The sequence below is a fragment of the Rhinopithecus bieti genome, unplaced genomic scaffold (genome assembly GCF_001698545.2).
Source record: "Rhinopithecus bieti isolate Rb0 unplaced genomic scaffold, ASM169854v2 scaffold_18285, whole genome shotgun sequence".
NCBI classification, from domain to species: domain Eukaryota; kingdom Metazoa; phylum Chordata; class Mammalia; order Primates; family Cercopithecidae; genus Rhinopithecus; species Rhinopithecus bieti.
The window spans coordinates 1,741,698-1,767,187 of NW_016809276.1; the positions used below are offsets into that span (position 1 = coordinate 1,741,698).

The following is a 25,490-nucleotide window of genomic DNA, read 5'->3' on the forward strand; positions in this document are numbered from 1 at the left end:
AGATTTTATTAAAAAAAAAAAAAGAAAACAAAAGAAAAAATTTATTTGCATAAAATAAAAAAATCACACAGACTCTGTTTCAGATGCTTTTGTAGCAGAAATAGTTCTTTTCAAGAATGATTAAGCATATTGTAGAAATGTAGCACGGATTTTTCCCCTGGCAATAAAATCAGTACCTCATTGTATGGCCTTGAGTAAACCTCATCATCTCTCTTGACAACAGTCTACTCAACTTTTAGCTTTGTTTCTAGGTCATGTGGCAAGATTCAAAAGAAGCCCCTTTGTTCAGAAATCCAAGAAGACAATGCCTAGAGCATTAGTGGTTTCCCCTGGCCTGAAAGAACCAGATTTTGCAACTTGAATTCTGAGGCTCTGAACTGGCCTCTACTCTGTAGTTATCTGGTCGCTGTATTTCTTACTACCTCCCATCACACAGATCTAACTCCAGGCCTTCTGACCTGTGTGGTTTTGCTGTTGCTTCTTTGTTTAATGTCATTTTTGTTTAAGAATCAGTTTCTTTTTAGATGTTGTTTAATCTTGGTATGTATTTTCACACATTTTTCTCTGAACAGAGGACTTCTCATTTGTATTAGTCCATTTTCACACTGCTATAAAGATACCACCTGAGACTGGGTCATTTATTAAGGAAAAAGGTTTAACTGACTCACAGTTCCGCATGGTTGGGGAAGCCTCAGGAAACTTACAATCACGGCAGCAAGCCAAAGGTAAGCAAGCACGTCTTAGACAGCAGGAGACAGAGGGAGCGAGGGGGGATGGGCCACACTTTACAACCATTAGATCTCATGAGAACTCACTCATATCAGGAGAACAGCAAGGGGGAAAAATGCCCACATGATCAAATCACCCCCCACCGGATCCCTCCCTTGACACATGGGGATTACAATTTGAAATGAGATTTGAGTAGGGACACAGAGTCAAACCATATCACCATCCTTCAAGACCCAAAACTTATGTTCTATGAAAGCAAGGGCTTTAAAAAGTACAATTGAAGTATTGTCTTTAAAATACACGTACTTGCCTATGAGCTAGGAGAAAATGTCTCATTTTGTAATCCCCCCATTTCTAAAAAAGTTCAAGCTTTTGTTATTTGAAAAATGTGACTTTTCTCTTTTTTTGAGACAGAGTCTTGTTCTGTTGCCCAGGCTGAAGTGCAGTGGCACAATCTTGGCTCACTGCAAGCTCCGCCTCCCGGGTTCACACCATTTTCCTGCCTCAGCCTCCCGAGTAGCTGGGACTACAGGCGCCCATCACCATGTCAGGCTAATGTTTTTGTATTTTTAGTAGAGACGGCGTTTCACGGTGTTAGCCAGTGTGGTCTCAATCTCCTGACCTCGTGATCCACCCGCCTCAGCCTCCCAAAGTGCTGGGATTACAGGCATGAGCCACCACGCCCAGCTAAAAATGTTACTTTTCAAGCTAAATCTTAAGTGTTAGATCTCTTTTCATCGATTGAGCCAAACATGTATATGTGCTTAACTTGTAAAGTTGTTTCTTCCCTGTTTGACTTACAGGTGTGTTTCTCCCTTATGTCCCCCATTACAAACATCTAGGTCTATAGAATATATTTCTCAGATGCTCAGTTAAAGGGTATCTTGTCATTTAGATTTCCCAGGCAAAGTCAGGTGAGGCTCTGTTGGGCTTTAGCAAAAATCTACTCTGGTTCTTCTAATTGATGATATGTAGGTGGTATAGCGTTATTTCTGCCTGATAGAACTCATGAATGAATGAAGGTGATTTTTTAAAAATATAATTTAAAGCTGTTCTTAGTTGTTCTCTATCTGAAAGAATATATGAGGAAATGCAGTTCCCAGAATTTCTTACATCTTTTCCATTATCTTCTGCTCCCTTTCTGTCTGCAAATCTATATGACTTTATATTGCAGAATGTAGCCTCCAATCTTCAGCCCCTTCACTTCTAGCACTTAGGTTAGTAGTTTTCATAATGAAACAAGAGAGGAGAAGAGTGTGTAGGTTGGGACTAGTTTATTGATTGACTCTAGCTGATGGACCATGGATCTGTACAAAGTCAACCTCAGGTTTCTTCTCAATTGAGCCTCTCTATAGTGTAACGCATGGTAATTTCCTCAAAGATATTTGAACAATTTGCATATGTATCAGTGTTGTAAATTTGAAAGAGTCACTTTTCTTTTCATGGGCATTTTTTTGGAAAGCTTTTAGGCAATGGGAGTGAATCAGCCCTTGCTAACTAGTCAGTGAGTCATGTGCATCATATCCTAGCATTTAATTCTCTTAATTTACTGATGCTTCCCTGTAGGCCTCTAAGTCTAGCATTCCTTCTGACATTTAATAGGTGCTCAATAAAAGGTTGATTGATTAATTGATTATTTCAATGTGCACTTGGGTAATTTGGTATATGCTAAATTAAATACTTTCTTACTTAACCCAGCCACAAGTTTAAATGTAATTCTGTCCCCGTGGCAATTTCTCAAAAGAGAAAGGCCATTAACTCTGCTGACATGTGTAATCTCCAACTTGACTTAGGGCCCCAACCCAACATTTCTAAAATGGGTTTAGTTGATTAAATGAAACTATGTGGGATTATTTGTCTCTCTGTCTAGTAGAATTCATGACTGAGTGGCTCCTCATATTTCACTGTTCAGGCTTCAGTGGGTTTGTGAGGAAAATTGACTTTTTTGGAGGAAAGAGGCTTAAATATTTTATTTTAAGAAAGGATGCAGATGATTAAATGTACAACTTAATTGGAATAGTTCATGTTCACTGAAAATTTAAATTTATTATTCCAAATTATCTAGTATACTACAGCTTTTCATTCATTCTCTCCTACTTACTTAACCCCTGGAGAAAATATCTATCTCAAGAATGATTCAAAAGTGGTGTCAGAGTAGAATTAATGCTGTGTCTTTTCGTTCTTTTTTCTTATTAATTTCCAGATACTTAACATAGGGCAATTTAATTTTTTGAATTTATTTTATCCTGTAAGTACTTTGAAAGTATATAGAAAGGTCCTCTGGCAGAAGCACACAATTTAGAGCAAATAAAATTACTTTAGAATTAACTGTCACCATCATCATGTTGTTCATTCTAAGAACTGAAGAGAAGAAACAATTTCTGTTCCTTGTTGGCAAGTTTTTCCTTCAAAGAGTGAGTATCAATTTTGACTATATTGTTAAGTGCTATGTGGGAGTCATTATTTATATGGCAGATACTGAGATGTGCCACTCATATTCTCCTTCAAGGAAAGACTTACTGTCCAGCTACAAGGACTGTGTTAGCTAACAGTCTTCAGTTGGCAGCATTTTCAGGGTTTGCTTCAGCAATTATCTAGCCCAGAACACACTCCCTCCTGGGGCTTTCATCTAATTATTGAAGAAGGCAGTGGTACAAAACCCAGTCATTTTCATTCAATACAGGATTCCTCTGATGGATGATCTTTGATCCAAACTTCCTTGTTTAGGTTGCCAGAGATTTTCTTCAGGTCTGTACTGTGATCTGACACCTTCCCCTGCCCACTCATCCTTCCTCCCATGCCCTTTCACAGAATGACTCCCTCTAAACCTTTTGTACCTCTAACACTGTCCTAGAATCTGCTTCCCAAGGAACACAGTCTTTGGGTGATATGTTAGGAAGGTCAATAAGAAGGTAAAACAAATGGATTTGAAATGTCAAAAAGACTTGGCTTTACTTTCCCTCTCCTCTTACATTCAAATAAACAAGGATGCTCTCTGAGCATTTGAGCGGTCCTTTGCTAGTATCACTTGGACATAGCAGGAAGGAGAAGTCTTTTCTATCTAGGGTTAGAGTGAGACCAACTGCTTGCTTTCAGAGAGCTTGTGTGCAAGGGTTTAAAGAATAAGCCTGAGCTAATAATCTAATAATAATAAAATGGTCCTGGTTTCCTTTGTGTTTACATCACTCTCTTCACGGATAGAAGGCACTGATAAACCAAGACAGACATCAAGCCTTCCTGGTCCCCTGGACTCATTCTCTCAACAATAGCAGAAAGTCACCATAGTACTTAAGTGCTGAAGAATGTCATTATCCTGTGTGTGCATAGCTTGACTTACAATGAATTCATCATCATTTGGGATACTCCCTAAAATCCTTTGAATTATGAAAAACATATTCACTTAAAGACATTAACATATTCACTTAAAAACATATTCACTTGAAGTACATTGTACTTCAGGGAGGTGAGATGGTGTTACTTTTGGTGTTATCGTTATCATCATCATTAATAAATACTGAGTATTTAATAGGTGCCAGTACCGTGCTGGGTGTTTTATATCCATCTAATAGACATTTTACAACAGCACTACCAGTTTGATATGATGTCCAGTTTTCAGATGTGGAAACTAAGGCTAGAGATTTTAGGTAACATGTCCGAGGATACACTGTTAAAAATGCCAGTTGTGCTGGGCTCATCAGGTCTGACGAATGAATTCATTTCATCTAGATCCAAGGCCATTGCTATTTTCCTTTCATCTAAGAGTGCTATTAATAAGAGCATAAGAGAGAGTTTGTAACATTTTGGATGGATTATAGCTTTTATTCTGACGTGTCTTCCTGGCATGTGTGATATACACTGATTTCATTACACAGAGTGCATTTTCACTTCTCTGATCCATCAGAATGTTTACTTCCTTTCTTTATTTCACTTTTTCTCATTAAGAATGCAAAAATTATCCTGGTTTTCCTTGTAAGATCTATATTGGTTTTTTTGGTGTAACTATTCTTTCCAAGCAATAACTATTTTCTCCTTTATATGGTTATATTTTAATTAAACAATTATAATGTTGCTGAGTGGCAAGAACAGAAATGATATTTCCAATAGATAAGGCTTTGAATCCTGGAGTTGATGATGATATTAGTAATTAAATCATAATCTGTAATATTCAGAAGCTAACACCTCTTCTATAGGTTTTCTATGAAGGATAAAATGAGAGCCCTCATTCAACCATTCCTTCATTTATTCAGCTCTCATTCTTCAGTGACTGGAAAGGCGAACACAAAATATCATATGCAGTGGAACATACACATAGGTTATTATGGCTAAAAAAAGATAAGGTGATTGAACAGGAAAGATGTTCTGGAAACCTTGACCCCTGAGTTCAGGTTTTAGGTATGAGAAGATGTGGCTAAAAGGAGAAAGTTCATGGAAACAGGAAGTATCAATCAGAGCAGAGGGATAATAAAAGCAAATAAAAAAAAGTCCGTAGAAAAATACATTATGGAAGTTTCAGGCAATAGTTCAGAAACAGTTGCCTATTGTGGGATATAAATTTTGAGGCAGCAAGTAGATGGCCTTATGCTATTTAGATGTTAATCTGTGTGTGTTAAATACCCAAAGACTAGAATGATGCCTCACACATAATAAGTACCTAAGAAATCGTATTTCTCCATTTTCTTTCTGAGGCTCCCAGTTTTATATGTTTGTTTCTTCCTTTTTTTCTTAGTCCTTCACTATGACCCACCTAATTCCCTACCAATCGCCAGAGTCTGCTCATTTGAACTGGCGTCCATTAATTTGGACTCCAATCAATGAGCCAAAAGCATTTACCCAGTATTCTTTATATTTTTCGCCAAGTGATTTTCCACAGAAACCCTGTGTCTTCTAAGTCATGCTGGCTGCCCCTTTTTTTTGGCTTTAGGCATGAAGCAGGTCTTAGGAAGCAATAATTTGGTATCACAGATATCTTTAAAAGATTTTACATTGAGAAAGTTCTCGTAAGGCTGGAAAAAGAATAGGGAACTTGTATACTTTTAAATAATGAGCAACTTGGAATAAGGATTGGAATTCTTGAAAATCAACTAACTCAGTAAATAAGAAATGAGTATGTTCATAAATGACATACAAAAATAACAGGAAATATTTTGTTCCTTTCTTAAATTATTTGTTTTATTGTTGGATTTATTAGTGTTGAATGAAAACAGAGTTGTGCAGAGAATGTTGTAAAACTGGGAGAATTTTTTTTTATCAAAGTGGAGTTTTAAAAAGAGATTTGAGGGAGGAGAATTGTTTTCATAAAGCCATCACTCAGGGAGTTTTGAAAGAATTCCTGTGTGCAAATGGGAATTACAATTCTCATTTACCAGATACGCTTTTTTTGGCAAAGATACCTTTGCAGAATAATGTCAGAGAACATTCATTTATTTTTGTTTATGTGTTCATTTATTCAATCACTCACTTTACTTGCAATCATACATAAACCAACTATTACTAGCTGGGTTTTGTGCTAGTTGTTGCGTATATAACAAAGACAGGTTATCACCTTTACCAGATATTAGCATTTTAGATGGGAAGGCAGATTATAAACAAATGATTGTGATTGAATGTGGTGTGTAGTACTTAAGCAGAGGTGGTGTTTGGTTGTCTTGGCAGCACAGACCTATAAGCCACAACCTGCATGGAGAATGTTGGTGTTGAAAGGTGAACATAAATTCTCTGGATGACTATGTGACCGGATCCTTAGGGTGTTATTCTTTCAGCTGGAAGCCTCTATGACCAGTGGCACCTTTGTCCTAGTTTTGCTTGAGCCCACTGGGCTCATTCTGCCTACCTGGCCTGACAGACTACACTTGGCTCATGCTACTGGCCTGCATCCCACACCTCTGAAGTCTGGAACCAGGTGCAGAGTAGCAAGGGGTGCATGTGCAAGTGAGAGCAGGGTCCAGCTCCTGTCACAGCCAGGCATGTCAGCTGCTGTGGCGGGACAGGCAGCTACAGGCACCAGCACAGGTGCTAGCTCTGTGCAAGCCTGTGGCTGGAACAGATGCACCAAAGTGCCTTCTGCTGTGGGCACCCATGTCTGGATGAGGGGAACACAGTGATGCCCAGAAGCTTGGAGATGCCAGAAACCACAGAGCCCCAAAGAGGGTGGCACAGCCCTGGCTCAGGGAGCCCCAGCTCTTCTCTCCTTGTTGCCCACAATGTGGTGAGTTGGGGGACGGGAGTGTACGTGTTTCGGCTCTGTATTACAGCTGTTTCAGTCCCTCCATTGGGTGGGCCCCAAGTTCCTTTCCCCACATTAGTAAGAATGAGGTACATGGATAACTGAAGGATGAGCAAGGCAAAGAGGTGTTTTATTGAGCAACAGTACAGTTCCAAGGACACCCAAAGTGGGTAGCTCCTTTCCAAAGGCAGGTTGTCCTGAGGAGTGTGCAGTCCTCAGCAGAGGGGAGACCCAGAGAGGGTAGTTCCTGTCCTCAAGCAAGTCGTCCCATCATCTGCCGGAGTCTGGCTGAGTCCAGAGTTTTATGAGCTTCAGAAGAAGTGCGTGCTGACTGATCCATGGGCAGCCATGGGTGGGCCCAGAAAAAGCACCATAAGTTCTCACTCCAGGCCACAGGCTCCACCCAGAACTGACAGCTGGGCCCCCAGCTTCAGGTTATCCCTGGCTCGAATTGTGACATCAGCAGAGACCTGTCCCTTTCTGCCCAGGAGCCTGTCTTCCTCCTGCTGACATCTGTATGTCATCCACAGCACCCAGGTTGTTCATGCCGAAGGGCACCTGCAGGCCAGTGCTGAGCTGCCTTTAGCCCCCCAAACCCAAAGTCTGGAGGGGGCCAAGGTGGTAAGGGGCTGGCGTGTCAGTGCCACCCCAAGCATGCACACACCTGGTCAGGTCACAACAGTGCCTGGGCTTGACCACAACTTTGCTCTGAAATTGGAGCTGGCACTGAGAACAGGGAGAGGCCAGGGAGTGGGCACAGCCACTTCTGAGCCTGTGGGGGCAGGGGGCCTTCCTGGGCTCCCCGATAGTGCGGGGATGCCTGGGTCCATGGCCATGGCTAAGAGGCTGCAGCTGCACTCAGAAGGATGAGGCCCCTGCCCCGCCAACTCTGAAGTGGGCAGGGCTCCCGCCTGTTCCTGGCTCCCACCGGTTCTGTGGAGCACTCAGCTCCAGTCACTTATCCAGCACTGCAACTGGTGTCTTTGCAGTCCCCCCGCCACATGGGCTGCTGCTGCTATCAACTACAGAGAAGGAGCTTAAGGAATAGTACAGAGTGTCAAAAGTGTACTACAATAGAGCCAAATGGATAAGATTTTACATTATGGAGGGAGAATGATAATTTTGAATTCTTACTTTTTTCCCTCTTAATCCTTCAATATCTCACCTCCACTGCACATTTTATACTAGACATTTGTGAAGACAACTATTGGATCAAGTTCTTTAATTCTTATGTGGCCTTGTGACCTCACAATCTTACAGATGATGCAACTAGCATAAATTAAATAGTTTGTGTTGGGCTCACAACTTAAGCAGGGATTCTGACTCATGTAGCATGGCTAAAGATCGTGGCTTTTGGGAAAGCTAACACTACTCAATCTCTTTGCTTCTTCTGAGCCTTTGCATAAATGGTGATCATCACTGACACTTAACCATGATAGGCTTTGTGCTAGGTATTTTTGTTTCATTTTATTTTAATTATTGTTTTGAGTCAGAGTCTCACTATATCAACCAAGCTAGAGTGCAATGGCACGATCTTGGCTCATTGCAACCTCTGCCTCCCAGGTTCAAGTGATTCTCCTGCCTCAGCCTCCCAAGTAGTTGGGATTATAGGAGCATGCTGCCATGCCTGGCTAATATTTGTATTTTTAGTAGAGATGGGGTTTCACATGTTGGCCAGGCTGTTCTTGAACTCCTGACTTCAGGTGATTTGCCCACCTTGGCCTCCCAAAGTGCTGGGATTACAGGCGTGAGCCATCACGCCTGGCTATGTGTTAGGTATTTTAATAACCCTGATAGTAAGAGCAATAGCAAAAACAGCAAAATAGCTACCTGCAATCAGCCATGTTTTGTTGAAGACAATGTTTTAATAAATGCTAAAACTTAGAAATTGTTATTTTTATTTGAAAGATGAAGAATTTTCCAACAATATAGCTTGATGGTGATAAAACAAATGAATATAGAAACCGGGTCTATTTGATCCTAGAGTCCATGCATATCCAACCTCATCGCAGGACTCCCTCCTGCTTAGAAATGGGCCAGTTCCGTCTCCTCACCCGCCTGCTGCCTATGCTCTATGAAGAACCAGAATATGCCGATACCGGCAGTGAAAAAACTCCAATTATTCAGAGACAAGTAATAGCACAAGGCTCAGGAACAATAGCTGGAAAGTGCTTACCAAGGCCCTCAGGGGGAAGCACCCATCAGGCAGCTGCATCAAACAGCACTATCAACTCTCATTGATTTGATTGCCACCGTTATTCAGGTGAAAAGTCGCTCCTCTAAAGCCCTCTCCAAGATACATTCTGACTGCAGACATCCTCAGAAAACTCCCACACATCTCCTTAGCAGCCCACCTGTCACTTCCTTGCAGGGGTTAAGATGCTATTTTTTTTTCCTGAAAATATATTTTGAAGCACTGGAGTCAGGTGTGTTTGGTCTCTGCTCTTCAGCTGTAAAATCTAATAATCCTGATTAGGTTTTTTTTTTGGCATCAATTACTTCATTAGAGTTACAATGAATAGATAATAGGAAGAATTAAGTAAGGATAATTGGCATGATAAATGAGATAAATAATTATAATGGTAACTAATATTTATTAAGCATTCACTATATGCCAGCCCTGTGCTGACTGTGTGTCACTGAACTCCTCTGAAAGACCTGTTACTTTCTCACTTTAAACATTGGGAAGTTCGTTTAGCATTTATGTGGTTAGGTGACCCCCATATAACTCTTTCCCCTTGAGTGTAGGCAGATCCTGTGATTTACTAAAGGTGAAAGAACTTTTCAGCTATAATTAAGGTCTCAAATCATTTGACTTTGACTTAATCAAAAGGGAAATTATCCTGGTTGTGTCTTACCTAATCAAGTGAGTTCTGAAAAAGAGTGCCAGCTATTCAGCATATGAAGAATACATGATATACTTTTTACCAGAACTTAGCATTCTAGGTAGAAAGGCTCTAGACAAATGATTATAATTCAGTTTGATGTGTAGTACCTAAGCAGAGATAGTGATTGGTGATCTTGGGAGCACAGATACATGAGCTACAGCCTACATGGAGAATGTCAATATTGAAGGATGAATACCAATTTTGTGAGTATACTACAGAGGAGCCTAAGTAATGGTACAGAATCTCGAAAGTGTACTGCAATGCAGCCAAGTGGCTCAGACTGGGGGAGAGAAGTCAGAATTATTCTCTTGCTGGTCTTGAATATGTGAAATGCCATTAATTCTACAGCTACAAGGAAATAAATTCAGCTGACAACTTAAGAGAGCTTGGAAAAAGATTCTTCCCCAGTCAAGCCTCTGATCAGAATTCAGCCTGACTAATGCTTAGTGGAAGTTTTTTAAGACCTTGAGCAGAATAATCAGCTAAAATGTGCCCAAGCTCCTAATCTGCCCTGGGGAGACTGTAAGAAAATAAATGGATGCTTTAAATCAATTTTAACTGAGGTAAAATTCACATCAAGTTAACCATTTTGAAGCATGTAACTCTGTGGCATTTAGTACTCTCATGTTGTACAACGATTACCACCGTTTCTAAAACATTTTTACCACCCCAAAAAGAATCTCTGTACCCATTAAACAGTCACTCTTCATCCACCTCCTGCCAGCTCCTACAAGCAAATAATTTGTTTCTGTATCTATAGATTTACCTGTTCTGGATATTTTATATAAATAGAATCATACTCTACGTGACCTTGGTGTCAGACTACATTTGCTTGGCTTCCTGTGTTTGAGGCTTTCTGGCATTGTAGCATATATCAGTACTTCATATGGATATAAAACTTTTTATTTATCGATTCGTTCATCAATGCCCCTTTGAGTTGCTTTCTCCTTTCGGCTATTGTGAATAGTGTTGCTATGAGTATGTGTATATGTATTTGTTTGACTCCTTGCTTTCAATACTTTTGAGTATTTAACCAGGAGCAGAATTATTACATTATATGGAAATTATATGTGTATTAGTCAGCATTCTCTAGAGGGACAGAACTGATAGGATATATATCATATATAGGAGTTTATTAAGTATGTAGTTTATTAAGTATATATAGGATATATATAATGTGTGTATATATACATGTTTATTATAATAATAATAACAAATATATATACAAGTTTATTAAGTATTAACTCACAAGCTCACAGGTCCCACAACAGGTTGTCTGAAAGCTGAGGAGCAACGAGAGCTAGTCTGAGTCCCAAAACTGAAGAACTTGGAGTTTGATATTCGAGGGCAGGAAGCATCCGGCACGGGAGAAAGATGTAGACTGGGAGGCTAAGCCTCCCAGTTCTGGAGGCTGAGAAGTCCAAGACCAAAGCACTGATAAAAAAAAAATGTCTGATGAAACCCACTTCCTCATAGACAGCCTTTCTTCACTGAAACCTCATATTGCTGGTGGAAGTATCTCTTGTGTCTCTTTTATGAGGCACTAGTGCTATGCATGTGTCCTCCATCCTCATCTACCTCCCAAAGGCCTCATCTAGTACATCATCTTGGAGGTTAGGATTTCAACATATGAACTTGGCAGAAGGGATGCAAATATTCAAACCAGAGCAATGGGTGAACACAAAATTTTGGTTTTTATGTGTTGCATTTAATGAATCATTAAACATTTAGCAAGAACAGCATCTACTTGGAATTTCATTTCAGAAGGCTGAATTTGGTGGGGGAAATAGTGGTATGTGGATAGGAAAACCTTGTACAATTTTTTATTTTCTTGAACATCACTAGGCCTCAGTGTCTTGTTCTCCAAAACATTAGTGCACACTAATTTTGCAAGTCCATTTAGCGTCTTTATTAAAGATCAGTTATTGATGACATTTGTGAAGTTTTCGTTTTTGACAGTAGAAATTATAATGCTATAAACATTGCTCTTATTATCCAAATTATTCAGTTCTCTCTACCTTGATGTTCTAAGAATTATGACCAGTTAATATTTACTCAGTTGATAAGCATAACAGTGTTTACTGAGTTAATAAGCATAACAGTGTTTAATGAGTGCTTAGTATCTGTTAGGAATAATTATAAGCACTTTTCTTTGCATTATTAGAGTTATATAAAACGATGCTTCTCTAATTTTAATGTTCATGAGAATCATTTGTGAATCTTGTTAAAATTCAGATTATGATTCAGAAGTTCTGGGGTTGAGCTTGAGATTCTGTGTTACTAACAAGCTCTTACATAATTCTGGTAATCCTGAGTGAAGATTGTAGTTAGAGTAGCAAGCATGTAAACAACCTTGTTTTGTATATAAGAAAACAGGATTCAGAGGTAAAATAAAGACAACAGTGCTGGGAAGTGGTTGAGTCCGGATCTAAACTCAGGTGCATCCAATAAATAAAGCAGCTACCAAGATGCTGGAAGATTCAGAGATCAGAGTCAGCTGAATGTGTTTTGAGGCTGACATTGGCCTATCTTAAATGGTGAGAATTTGCTGGGAGGAAGCAGGAGATGGATTTAGATAAGTTGATGGGAACCTCTTTATGGAATTTTTTGAAAACTGCTGAATAATTTTGAGCTAATATAGTCTCTAAAGTTTAGATTTGAACTAAAGTTAATTCATGGAATGTCACGATAAACATTTAGAGCTGAGAACAAGTGTATTAGTTCATTCAGGCTGCCTTAGTAAAACACCGTATACTGAGCAATTTATATCTAATAGAAATGCATTTCTGATAGTTTTGAAAGCTGGAAAGCCAAAGGTCATGGTGCCAGCAGGTTCAGTGTCTGGTTAGGATCCGTTCCATGGATGGCATCTTCTGGCAGCATCTCCACATGAACAAAAAGGCAGACGGGTTACGAAAATGCCCTTGAACCCTGTTACTCCTTCAATAAATGTGTGTGTGTGTGTGTGTGGTGTATGCATGATATATGTTATGAACAAGACCTTTGTAACTATAGTTCAAAAGATACACAAATGACAGAGACTCTTTTATAAGGACACTGATCCTATTCACAAGGGTGGAACCTTCATGACCTAATTACCTCCTTAAAGTCCCACCTCTTAATACTGTTTCATTGGGGATTAAGTTTCAACATGAAATTTGAGGGAACACATTTAGACCATAGCAAAAAGTGACCTTAGGACTATCTGAGTCTTAACTGCTATTTTATAAATAGGAAAACTGAGGCCTGTAGAGGAGCGCTAAACGAAACATGTGAAACGTCTCAAGCTAAGATTGAACAGGAGACACCTGGGTCTTACTCATGACGTTTGGTACATTATGGGGCTCAGTAAGAAATTAATTGCAAAGGCAGACTTAACATTGTTAGTAGGATACACTGAACTAGGTTCCCTTTTAAAGAAACGGACAAAACCAGAGGGTATTTTCATATGCTTTACAGCGTTCTGCTTTCTTTGTGTGTGTGGGTTTGGGCTCTATATCCCCACCCAAATCTCGTCTCAAATTGTAATCCCCAGGTGTGAAGGGAGGCAAGTGATTGGATTGTGGGAGTGGTTTCCCCCATGTTGTTCTCCCGACGGTGAGTGAGTTCTCACGAGATCTGATGGTTTTATAAGACTCTTCCGCCTCACCTTCTTCTCTCCCTCCTGCCACCTTGTGAGGAAGTTGCCTGCTTCGTGTTTACCTTCTGCCGTGACTGTAAGTTTCCTGAGGTCTCCCCCAGCAATTCAGAATTGTGAGTCATTTAAACTTCTTTCCTTTGTAAGTTACCCAGTCTTGTGTATTTCTTCACAGCAGTGTGAGAACAGACTAATGCAGCATGTTTGTGTGCTTCCACTGTTTTAAAATTATTTGTTCTTAAAGTTAGTAAATTGCCTGAAAATGACTTTGATAAAATAGCAATATATATTGACACGTTTTCTGGATTAATTTTGGTGTGTGCTTAATGAAACAGCTACGTTGTCTGGGGTATACACTCAGGGTTTGTCATTTCTTCCCGGGAATATTTAGGACATGAACACACACAAGGAGTTTAGGAGTGGAAGTTTAACAGGAAGGTGAGAAGAGAAAGAGAAACAGCTCTCTATAGAGAAAGAGGGGTCTCTCAGCAGGAAATACCTGCTGGCGGTGGTTATGCTGGATTTTGTAGTACAGCTTGAGGAGCCAGTGTCTGATTTTCTAGGGCTCACAGATTGGTTCAATCAGGTATGATGATTAGATAGCATACAGGAAAGGCTGGTTGCCCCACCCTAATCTAATTATGCAAATGAATGCTCATTGGCCCGCGCCGTCTTTTCTGGTCCTTACTGTAAATGTGGCTGGAAGAGAAGGGAAGATGGAGCTGCCATCTTGAACATGTGTAGTCCCTAGTTCCTGCAGGCATTCACCCATGCAAGCTCCCAGCTTGCTTTTCTGTGTCTGCAGCTCGACTTTACAGGCTGCTCTTTATTAGGAAAATGATCTGGGGCTGCTTTTCATTAAAAGGAGAACCTTACCGAGGACTTCCGTACCTTTGCTATCTGCCTAAGTAATTTATTCTTAACTCCTGTATCACTAAGAAAAACATTCTGCCAGAATGAGTGCATGTTGGGTTTGGGAAGGGGGAGTGACAGTCTCCCTTTCACATGAAAATAGCCAACGTAGGTGGTGCAAACATTGGCAGATTCTACTCTAGGGCCATTATTTCAAATTTAAGATTTTTCTCTGTCAGTTTTTTTTCATTTGTTAACACACTCAAAGGAGAAATTGGCAATCTCACTTGAGCATAGGAGAACTCCAAGGTGAGTGTTAAGTGTTTATATTGCCTTTGAGTCAGAGGGCTCCCTGCAATCCCATCTGAAACTCCAACACCAAACTGAAACAGAGATTACCTTAGATACTCTACATAATTTGAGGCAACCAAGCTGAAAGTGATTTGGAACTTTTCTTATTTATAGGATTTGCTACTCACTAAACCTGCAATCATTAGAGACCACTTTGGAGCCCACAGCTGAGCTGGGGAACACCTAATAAGTAGAGTGCTACTTTCTGCTTTTCATTTTCAGAAGCACTGTTAGAGCTAATCTTTAAGTAGAAAAACACATGATTTCAATTAGTTTCTAGGGGTTAGCAACATGGAAACTCATTTATTTGATACCTTAAAGTCTCAGATTGCTTTTATTCACCACAAATGTAGAAGCTAAAAAAACCAACACCTTTCACTATGGTTTGTGTATCTTCTGAGCTATGGTCACAAAGAACTTGTTCATAATAAATACATGTTACACACAATTTGTTGAAGTGGTGATGAGGTTCCAGAGCATTTTAATCACTGACAATTTGCCTTCAGGCATCTTGAGATACTTTTCCTTGGAGAATTATTTTTGATGTAGATTACTGGATCCAAAAAAAAAAAAATCCCCAGTAAGTCAATGATATTATTGAGGGAGGTGGGTAAAACAAAAGGAAAAGAAGACAATAACACACACCTGAATCACATCCTTTTCCCCTTCCCAGTATCCTACCCTATTATCTAGAAGGGAAGGAAGATTTAGTGTGAAAGTTCTCAGTATACTAGTACCAAGCAGTGACCTTTGTGATTGCAAGTGGCTCTCACCTGTCTGCCTGCCATTATGGTACCACAAAATTCAGGAACTTAATATTCTGGTGGAAGGTCTCCAAAAATAGGTGGTGTGGGGTATTGAGCATTCCACAAGCTTTGCATTTTCTTCTGAATATTTTCTTCTGTGTATCGATTCTTCCATTTGTCCACTAGGTCTTTTCTACATCACTTTCTCAGGCTAACACATAATATCTGTGTGTTGAATGAGCTGGCCACCTAGAATTAATTTGTAAGTATGATATCATGAATCTCCATTACTCCCTTCTGGGAAAGAGTCATTCTGATGAAAATTTCTTGTGCCCGGCCCTTAACACCTACCTTTCCTGAACATTCCCAATAATTACTTAAACATACCAGACTCAAACACCTCTCTAATCCATTATAGTGCTCCATTTTTTTGTTTAAATCTTAGAAGGCAAATTCTAGCCCTGACACTTATTTGTCCAATTATTCTCTTTATTTAATATTCTCCTTTGCTTGACTTTGGAAAAAAACTTTTTCTCTGAGTCTTACTCTTATCTATAAAGGAGGGAATTGAAATGGTTGTTCTCATAATCTTCTGCATTTCTATCATGTCTATCAAATCATGGTGCTAGGAAAGTAAGGATGAAATGTGATATGCATTACTGGTGGGTGAACATCAAACCTAAATCCAAAAAGTATCTCCAAAAAGTCAGTCTGAGGCTGGCAAAATTAGACATGTCCGCATTTCCATAACCAAAAAGCAGAAAATCATCAGTCAAAATACAGCACTGCCAAGCCTACTCCCTTCTCTGATAATTTGTAGCATTTCCTTAATACAAAACAGAGTGAGCCTCAGTTGTCTATTTGGCCTTTGATGTGTGACTACATAGAAGATGTCTCTCCGGCAAGTACATAGTCACTGAATATAAAGTTCTTTGGATCATTGAGATGACACAGATAATTAATTCAGAAAGAGCCTCTTGAGAAACCTGTGCATGAGGTAGAAGAACTTCTGTGATGTGCTTCAGAGAACTCTCATTGTCAAAGTGAAAAGCAGTAGAGTCACAGGAATTTTTCAAAACTGCAATTTGGTAAGAGACCGAATCTACATGGTATTCATTAGCCTGTGACACTCTACCATTAATAATTATCAAACGTGGCCGGGCGCAGCAGCTCATTCCCGTAATCCTAGCACTTTGGGAGGCTGAGGCAGGTGAATCATTTGAGGTCAGGAGTTTGAAATCAGCTGGCCAACGTGGTGAAACCCCATCTGTCTTAAAAATACCAAAAAACAAGCACCTGCTTGTTGGCAGGTGCCTGTAATCCCAGCTAATTTGGAGGCGGAGACAGGATAATTGCTTCAACCTGGGAGGCAGAGGTTGCTGTGAGCTGAGATCGCGCTATTGCAGTCAAGCCTGGGCAACAAGAGTGAAACTCCATCTCAATCGATCAATATCAAAGATTTCCACCATGAACAGCACATAGACACTAAAAGGCCAAATATAGTTTGTCAACTTTACTTCCGCTCAGATCACTAGGGTTAAAGCCTGGGAGCCATCTCCACTTCTTTTCCTCTCCACCATTTCAGCCAATCAGCTGCAAAGCTCCCAACATTTTATCACACAGATTCACGCTCTTATGACAGCCCCATTGCCAGGGCTTCCATTTAGGTACCATCAAGTGTTACTTGAATTGAGCAATTATTACATCTAATATTTTTCCTTTCCTTCTGTCTTAACCTTTTAAACCTGCCATATGATGCTATAATTATGTCTCTAAAATTACATCTCTGCCTAATAATTTCCCATGGATATTTATGGTTCTTGCTTGGGTCTATTAAACAGTCCTTTCTAGTTTCATCTTCTCCCATCTAACAATCTCCATATCACTGACCTTCCTCTAACCAAATATTTGAGAAACACACTCTTTATTATAAATACCATACATTTCCAAACCTTTTTTAACCTCAGTATATACTGTTGCACAACGATATAACATTCTTTTATGCTTGGTAAATCTTCACATTTAAATCTCTGGTCTGTGAAAAATATGTACTAGGTCTTCAGAAACAATTTGGTGTGCTTTCTCTGTAATGTAAGAGTAACCTGTTGATCCGTTTGTTACTATTCGTAATTCTGGCTACTATGATGAACCTTGAGGGGGAACCCAGCTTAATTCAACTTACAATTCCAGGGCCTGTGCTGTGCCAAGAATATTTCAAGCACTAAATAAATAGTATAGAAAAAAGAAGTAGAGTGGGAAGAAGTAGAAAAGAGCATTTCCAAGAGTGAGAAGAATCCATATGGTGGAGCTTAATGTAAGGCGAGAGTAATGCCCTGAGTTAGTTCTGTGTTGCCTTGGCTGGATAGCGTTCAAGAGCATTGCCAGAAGTTGCATGTGGCCTATATTTATGTTCACCAGAGGATCAGTTTCTCAGAATGTTCTCTAAGCAGCTGGCAATTTTCTTGACCGAAGTTGGTTTAAACTTTCTTCTCAACCATGCACAAACATAGCCAACTCATAAGGCACAATGTGGCAGGTACTGTTAATTGCGTCAGACAAAGCCTCTCTGTGAGCAAACACGGATGCAGAGGCAGAAACCTTGGATTGGGGAGATAGTGGAATATCACAGCTACAACCAGTATTTTGCGGAAAGCACTGGAAGTAAATAATGTTTTGTAGAAATTCATGAAAACGCAATAATCAAAAAGTATTCTTGTCCCAAAGGGAGATACGAATGTAATTTAGAAACAAACCTTCTTTAGCAAACAGTAGACATCCTGACCCTAGCTAGACATCATGGTACATGCACAAGAGGACAAATATTGAACAATATTCTTAGCTTCATTAGCTAATAGCAATCTTCAGATCCTTATACTGAATAAGTGGGGGCTAAGATCCAATTTTACTTTATCCACTACACAAAATTGCATAGTTTCTGTAGAGTGAGGCGTAGTTAGTTGTTTGTTTACATCAGTGGTTCTCAACTGGAGGTGATTTGGCAACAACCCTAAGCTGAGGTTGGGAGAAATGGTGGTATTACTGGTATCTAGTGGGTAGAAGCCAGGGATACTGCTAACCATCTCACAGTGCACAGGTCCACCCTATAACAAAGGAGCATCTGGGCCAGAATAAGTTTGAGAACAGTGCTAAGTTTCCCAACAGTGCTAAGTTTGAGAAGCCCTCTAATAGATTGTTGAGTTGGATAATCTCAGCAATTCCTTTATCAATTTGAATAAAAGTCAGTTGAAAGAAACAACCATAAGAACAAAGTCCAAACAAGGCAGATACCGAGACCTAGTGATTTTATCTGACCAGTGGCTTTTTGATCGTGGTGCTCAAAGAGAGGTAAGTTGTCAACTCTTCCTTTCCTATCTCTTACTATCTTTGCAATTTGATCAGGATTTCCACTCACATATGGATGAGCTGCATTTTATGTAAGCAAGCAAGCAGACCAGAGCATTAGCAAAGATGAGATAATTCATGACCAGGAGGCAGAATCCCATTTGTGGTGCATCTTAGCAGGGGGGGCAACCTACCTAAGACAAAAGAATTCTCTAAGGTGAGATTCCATTCCCTGTATTCTTCAGGGTTCTAGAACCCAAGCATGAAGGAGCACTGGATTGAGAGTCATAGGATTTGAACTTACAATGTCCTGGATTTGCTTCTCTGTGCCTGAGTTTTTATATCTTCAAAATGGATGATCCAGAATGTTTAGATATATCCCCACCTAAACACAGAATAATTTCTAAAGATGTAATTTCATGTGGAAACTAAAAATATCATCCAGCTAAAAGTGGTGTTTCTCTGGTAAAAATAATTGGCTATTTCATGGGCTTTTCCTATTCAGTCACCTGTCCTGAAGGTTTGAGAGATCTCTACAGATCAGAAAGGGGCAAACATCACTGGAACACACATGTTTCTATTCTCCTCTTTCTAGTGCATTAGAACATTATTCTGAAGATTATCAAATATTAGTGTCCTAACTCTTAAACAATATGCAAAGTGCTTTTAGAGGTACAGAAATCATACACAAAGAGTGATTCTTCAACTGTAATGATAATATTTATCACCCGGGAAATCTGGTAAAATTGCACATCCACTAGTCAGACTTCTAGAGATTCAGATATGTGAGTTGTAGTGAGCAAATTTTGTCTAGGTCACCATCATCTACTTCCTGCTTTAACCAACAACACCTATATTTTCTTTTAACGGGCCACCCATACCTTCAGTCCTACAGCTTGTCTGAAATTGATCTCATACTTCTTCACTGGTGCATGAATGGATACATCCCTAATTTGGAACAATGCTGGCTAATGCTGCCGGAAAATAGCTTGCTTTTTTCATCAGTCACCTCTTCCTGTCCCTTGAGTGGTATGCAGTTACCTCTGAGGTCTGTAACTCTTTCGTCAATGGCTGGTACATGTGAGGCATTCACCTAAGATAAAACCATGCACAGAGCTTCTCATGTATATTTGAAATAGAAAATATATGGTATATTTTCATGTTGAGCATTTAAAAAATGTATGTATTTTGCAATGAGAGGTATACTCACATTCCCTTAATTTATTCAAAAGTAGATCTTATACTGCTAGCATTTGATATTGGAGTAGATAGAGGAAAAAATACATATGTGCTGTGATTAAAACCCTCAAAATAGTTTATATTATGTTAGTGCTTGACACTATGCTTATGCTGAAAAAATATGTTGGTGCCTATCGAGCGTGTTTTATTTTTTAACACATTATTTTATATGTCAAAGTAGGATTTTGAACTAATGTTCATTACCAAGATTGCATCCTTGAGTGCAGTTCCACCTTATATCTTATTCTGAAGAATTTTAAAGCTTAAATAAGATTCTGGATTCAGAGGTCAACCATTCTATTTAAAATGTAAAAGCACAAAATAATTTATCTTGCACATGATCCAATAATATTAAACTGACATAAGTACAAGTTTAAAACATGTTTTGTTACTGTTAGGAAAATATTGCAATAAACTAAGAGAATCTAGTTCAAACATGTTATCAAATTTGTGACAAAATGTATATTTTGACTTCATTTCAACGAATTCTGCAGAATCAACCAGCTATCTCTCCGATCTAATTTTAACTAGAAAACGTGAATATTGCCAGATATTCCTTAGGAATTTGTTGGAAAATAGGTTCATTAATATTTCTATTCTGTGCTAAGGACGGTGAAGATAAGCTTGAAAACTAGATGCCATTGTACCGCAGGTATACTATAAAATGCAGATATCTCTCACATGACTCAAGATGTACTATGCTTTAGAAAAACAATATGTATAAATGAAATGGGCACTATTAATAAGAATTATTTGTTGACTGTTTTATGTATGCAAGGCACTACTAAGATACATATCCAGCCACTATCTATAATGACCACTGCTTATAATTATGTTTATGAAACACAATTGATGCCAAGTTTTTAAGGACGAGGTTATAAACCAACTTTTTTCAAATGATATGAAATTCAAGAACAGCTTTACTGGGAAAGACATGGCCTACAGGGGTCTTAAGGAGGGTTGAATAATCTCTCTCTCATATATATATATATATTTTTTTCTTTTTGGCGTCCTTACCAAGTCTCTACAAAATCATTGCAAGGGCTCAGTGAATTGGGGATTATTTTCATGGCCCCTAAGACTAGGTCTCACACCTTACCCTCCTTGCCAAGATTTCCCAGAGATGTTCCTGAATATTCATTCCATCAAACAATGACTCCTAATTTCCTTTACCCATGCAAGCCTGGCAATGCAGCAAAAAGCTATTCTTCACTGTCACACACATCATATAGACGAGGTTCTGCTGGCAGTTCAAGATAAGTAATATCTGCTGGAAGAGAGTCAAAGATGTAAATCCCTCGTCTGCCTTATGTACTGCAGACTTGTTTAGCAAAAGACTGTCTGGATGCTGGAGAAGTTGATCTCCTCCAAATGACTTACAAACTTCAGAATCACAGCGGTGTTGAGGAAGGGAAAGAGAGGACAGGGTTATGAGGGGGAAACACAGTGGGGCAGAGGGAAAGTCACAATCACTGTCGTGCTTGGGAGGAACTGTGAAGTAGTGGGTCTGGAAGCAAACTTAAGAGTCAGAAGTTAGAGTTCTCTTTGATGCTTCTATCTGGATATAGAACTTTGGATAAATCACTGAACTCTCTAGTCCTTGGCATCCTCATTTGTAAGGTAGGAATCTCTACCTATGTTACTTACTTCAGCAGGGTGGGCATTGTGAAGGTACCATGATTTTATTGGTGATATAGTTTACACTGCTGCAGCTCTGCCTCTGTTACACAATCCCTCTACAAACGACCCATGTTGTCTTCTTTCATATGACAATATAAATAGCTGATAACTCTCGGAGACACCCCTCTAATGGTATAAAAAAGCAAACTCTAAGAAATAGTGTTATAAGTTTTTGGAAACTAAACTAATTGGAAAATTAGTTTTATTATCTCTACCCAGGAGTTGGGAGCAGATAGCAGCCAGGATGGTGAATGGTAAAATATGCAGACTCTGTAATCAGATAGACTTTGGTCTGACATCTAACAAACTACTTACCTTGTTAAACTTCCTGGTGATTAATCTGCGGAATGAGAGTGATGATAGCGACTACCTCTTCGGGTTGTTGTGAGTATGAAATGAGATTGTGTTTGGCCCCCATTCTGGCATAGAAATGCTCTCAAAGGTTTGTTGTTGTTAATCTTCTGGTATTTTGTTATCTTTTTCTGTTCTTGCCCGGAGTGTCATGCATTAGCTTTTACTGAAGAAATCTCTGCAGCATTTATTCAGTCCAGCACTTATTCAGAGTTGTCCATACGAGAAGCAGCCCCATAGCGTGTCAGCATCTACAGTTTTGGATCCCTGTCTCAGGAACTTTGGATTGGGTGCTCATCTCTGAAAGCCCTCTTCTTTTCTTTTCATGGTATTCTAATTCATATGTGCTATGTCTCTCAAGTGACAGTCACATGAGTATTTTATGCCTTCGTTTCAACTATTCTGGAGGATAATGACATGTTAGTTTGAAGGATCTTACTCTTATTTACCCAGATTTTTTAAAATACAGTGTGATATATGCCACCTAGTCTATATTTTAAGCCAGACTATCAACCACAAATATACCCTTAAAATATGGTGATGTATTATGGATAAAGACGTAGAAACACATGCTTACTTATTTATAAGAGGGTTCTACAGATTGGAGAAAATTCCTTTTATACTCCATGAGTGTGGACCCTCCCTTTCTGAGGTCCGTGGAGCTGCAGGCTCATAGTACTGCTTTGGAAGAAGCTGAGGAGCTCTGGCATGGCTCATATTGCTTTCTTGCTGACTTCTCTGTGTTCCTGCTTTCATTCCATCTTTATTGCATGCAAGACCACCCCAGAAAGGCATATTTGGTTCTCAGGGTCAAAGCATCTCAGAGATTAGAATGACTTACGACCCTCCATAGGGCCACAGTACATACACAGGTATCTGTAGTATTATAATTTCATGGAAAGGGGTTTTGATTAGGGAAAGATAGTATCTAAAAAGGCTCCATAAGGAGTTAATAAAAAAGAAGTTGAAAACCACTGCTGTAAGTCTATTGAGGTTCCCAAAATGACTCACCTGTATTCTCCTACCTAAACACAAGGTTTGGAAACAACTGAGAGAAAGACCAATATGAAGCTGTTATGAACTGAACTCTGTCCCCATGAAATTCATGTTAAAGCCCTCTCAGTGCTTTAGAATGTGACTGTATTAGGGAAAAAAAAGCCTATAAAGAAGTGATTAAGGTCAAGTAAGGTTATAAGAGTAGAGACCTGATTCGGGATGGCTGGTATTTTTGTAAGAAGAGGAAGAGACACCAATGATATACACGCACGGAGAAAAGGCCATGTGAGGACACAGTGAATGAGAGGAGTGCCATCTGTGAGCCAGGGAGTGAGGCCCCAGGAGAAAGCAAGCCTGCCTTATACCTTGATCTTGAACTTCTGGCCTCCAGAATGTGAGAAAATAAGTTTCTGTTGTTTAAAGCACCCTGTCTGTGATATTTTGTTATGGTAGTTCTAACACAGTAATACAGAACCAAAAAATCAGTTTCACATCATAAAACTCACAGTATTACACACTGCCAGAATGTGGACTTTCTAATATTGATACCCAGAAGTAGTCAGACTTAGTAAGAATAAGTGCTGTTAAACTGCAAACCTACCCATGTGAGGGCCTGAGCCTATAGAGATTTTGCAGAGCACAGAAAAACCAAAGACCTTCTATGTGAGCAGGGCTGAGAGTAACTCTCAGGAGACAGGTAGCAAAAGTGACTAGGCAATGTATGCCCCATAGTTCTCCATCTAAACCCATCAATCACACTAAGTAGCTCCTGCACTCCTGGGAAGCATTGAATGAGGAAGAGAAAGAGTCAGAAATGTGAAATTACTGGAGCTCCCTCCTCATGGAGGAAACATCTGGAGAGGGACCACTTTACCACCAGTCTTGTACAAATCACAGATATAGTTTGTTCGAATTCTCTAAATCTATCTAAAATGAGGAAGCACAACCACTGGAATACCAAGAGGGATCGACCCTTTTGCTATTTTGTCTTTTTGATTCATAATAACCAGCCGGAGAGCAGACTAGTTCATAAACTAGAAATCAGCTAATTTAAAAAATTAAACCTAAGAATGAGTGAGTTAAAAAATAATGGCTAAGATATATTGCTCATGTGCTATAAGTTAGATACTATTCTAACTACTATGCATATGCATTCTCTACTGTAATTCACACAATGACAAATATTATTCTTCCTATTTTTGACATGAGGAAACACTCAGAGATTAATTAACTTTCTCATGCTCATTCAAGTAGTACATAAGGAAGCCTGAATGAAAAAGCCTAGAAGCAGAGAAATAAAGTGGGATGTTGTGTCTCTCACATTTTTGAGTGGCAGTAGTTTGACTTGTGCCTGGACGCATTTCTTCAGTGTCTGTGGTTGGAATATAATAGTTCTCATTAAAGTAAGCCAGGATACCAGAAGCTAGAGAGGAAAGAAGAGTAAAATAATTTAAAAAATTCGGGGGAAATCTATAAAATGACCACATTGAAGAGATTAGAGGCAACTATCAACATAGGAATGTAGAGACAACAGGGGAATGCTGGGCACAGAAAGTAAGAAATTATTATATGATGGCAAGAGTAGATAGTTCATCAGTGGTGATTGCTTAGATTTGGGGTTAATGATCATACTTTATTGACTTTTAAGGGTGAAAGGTGAAGGAGTCTGAGCAGATTCAGAGGTTCAACAGAAGTGGAAGGAACCAATAGAAACCTTAAATCACAACAAAAACAAGAGTGTAGAAAATTCTGGAAATCATAGTACCGCTCCAACATAGTCTTCAACTTACCCAGGGTAGCTTTGTAACACCTGACAATTTGACCTGCAAAAATGAATATGCCAATTTTCAGAGTAATTTATGTTTGCAAGTTACTTTGTTTTTATCTTGAAAACCATCCTATAAATTGCAGGAAGAGTTATTAATCTAATTTTACAAGAGAAGAAACTGAGAAATGACTCATCTGATGTTACACAGCAAACGAGTGAAGCCAGGTCTCTGGCTGGCTGGCTTGCTTGCTTGCTTATTTATTTATTTGAGACAGGGTCTCACTCTGTCATCCAGGCTGGAGTGCAGTACTGAGATCTCAGCTCACTGCAACCTCCGCCTCCTGGGTTCAAGCGATTCTCGTGCGTCAGTCTCGTGGGTAGCTGGGACTACAGGTTTTTGCATACTACCACACCTGACTAATTTTTTTGTATTTTTAGTAGAGGTGGGGTTTCATCATGTTGGCCATGCTGGTCTCGAACTCCTGACCTCAAGTGCTCCACTCACCTTGGCCTCCCAAACTGCTGGTATTACAGGCATGAGCCACTGCACCCAGCCTGACCTGAGAAAATTTTTACAAAATCATTGAGATGGTCATATGTGTTAAGAACTTGCCAACCATTGCTGTAATTCATTTCCTTACAATATACTGGAGTCTAAGGTCTTATATGTGTTGTATACTTAAGTGAT

General features: G+C 39.4%; 1 long non-coding RNA gene across 1 annotated transcript; it reads right to left on the minus strand.

Moving 5' to 3' along the window:
* Window positions 1–15,058: 15,058 nt before the first annotated feature.
* Window positions 15,059–18,946, minus strand: LOC108540057 (uncharacterized). The gene is made up of 3 exons (XR_001888573.1): window positions 18,839–18,946; window positions 15,454–15,675; window positions 15,059–15,233 (listed from the first exon to the last, which is right to left on the minus strand). It is a non-coding gene; the product is annotated as an uncharacterized LOC108540057 (long non-coding RNA).
* Window positions 18,947–25,490: the final 6,544 nt, after the last annotated feature.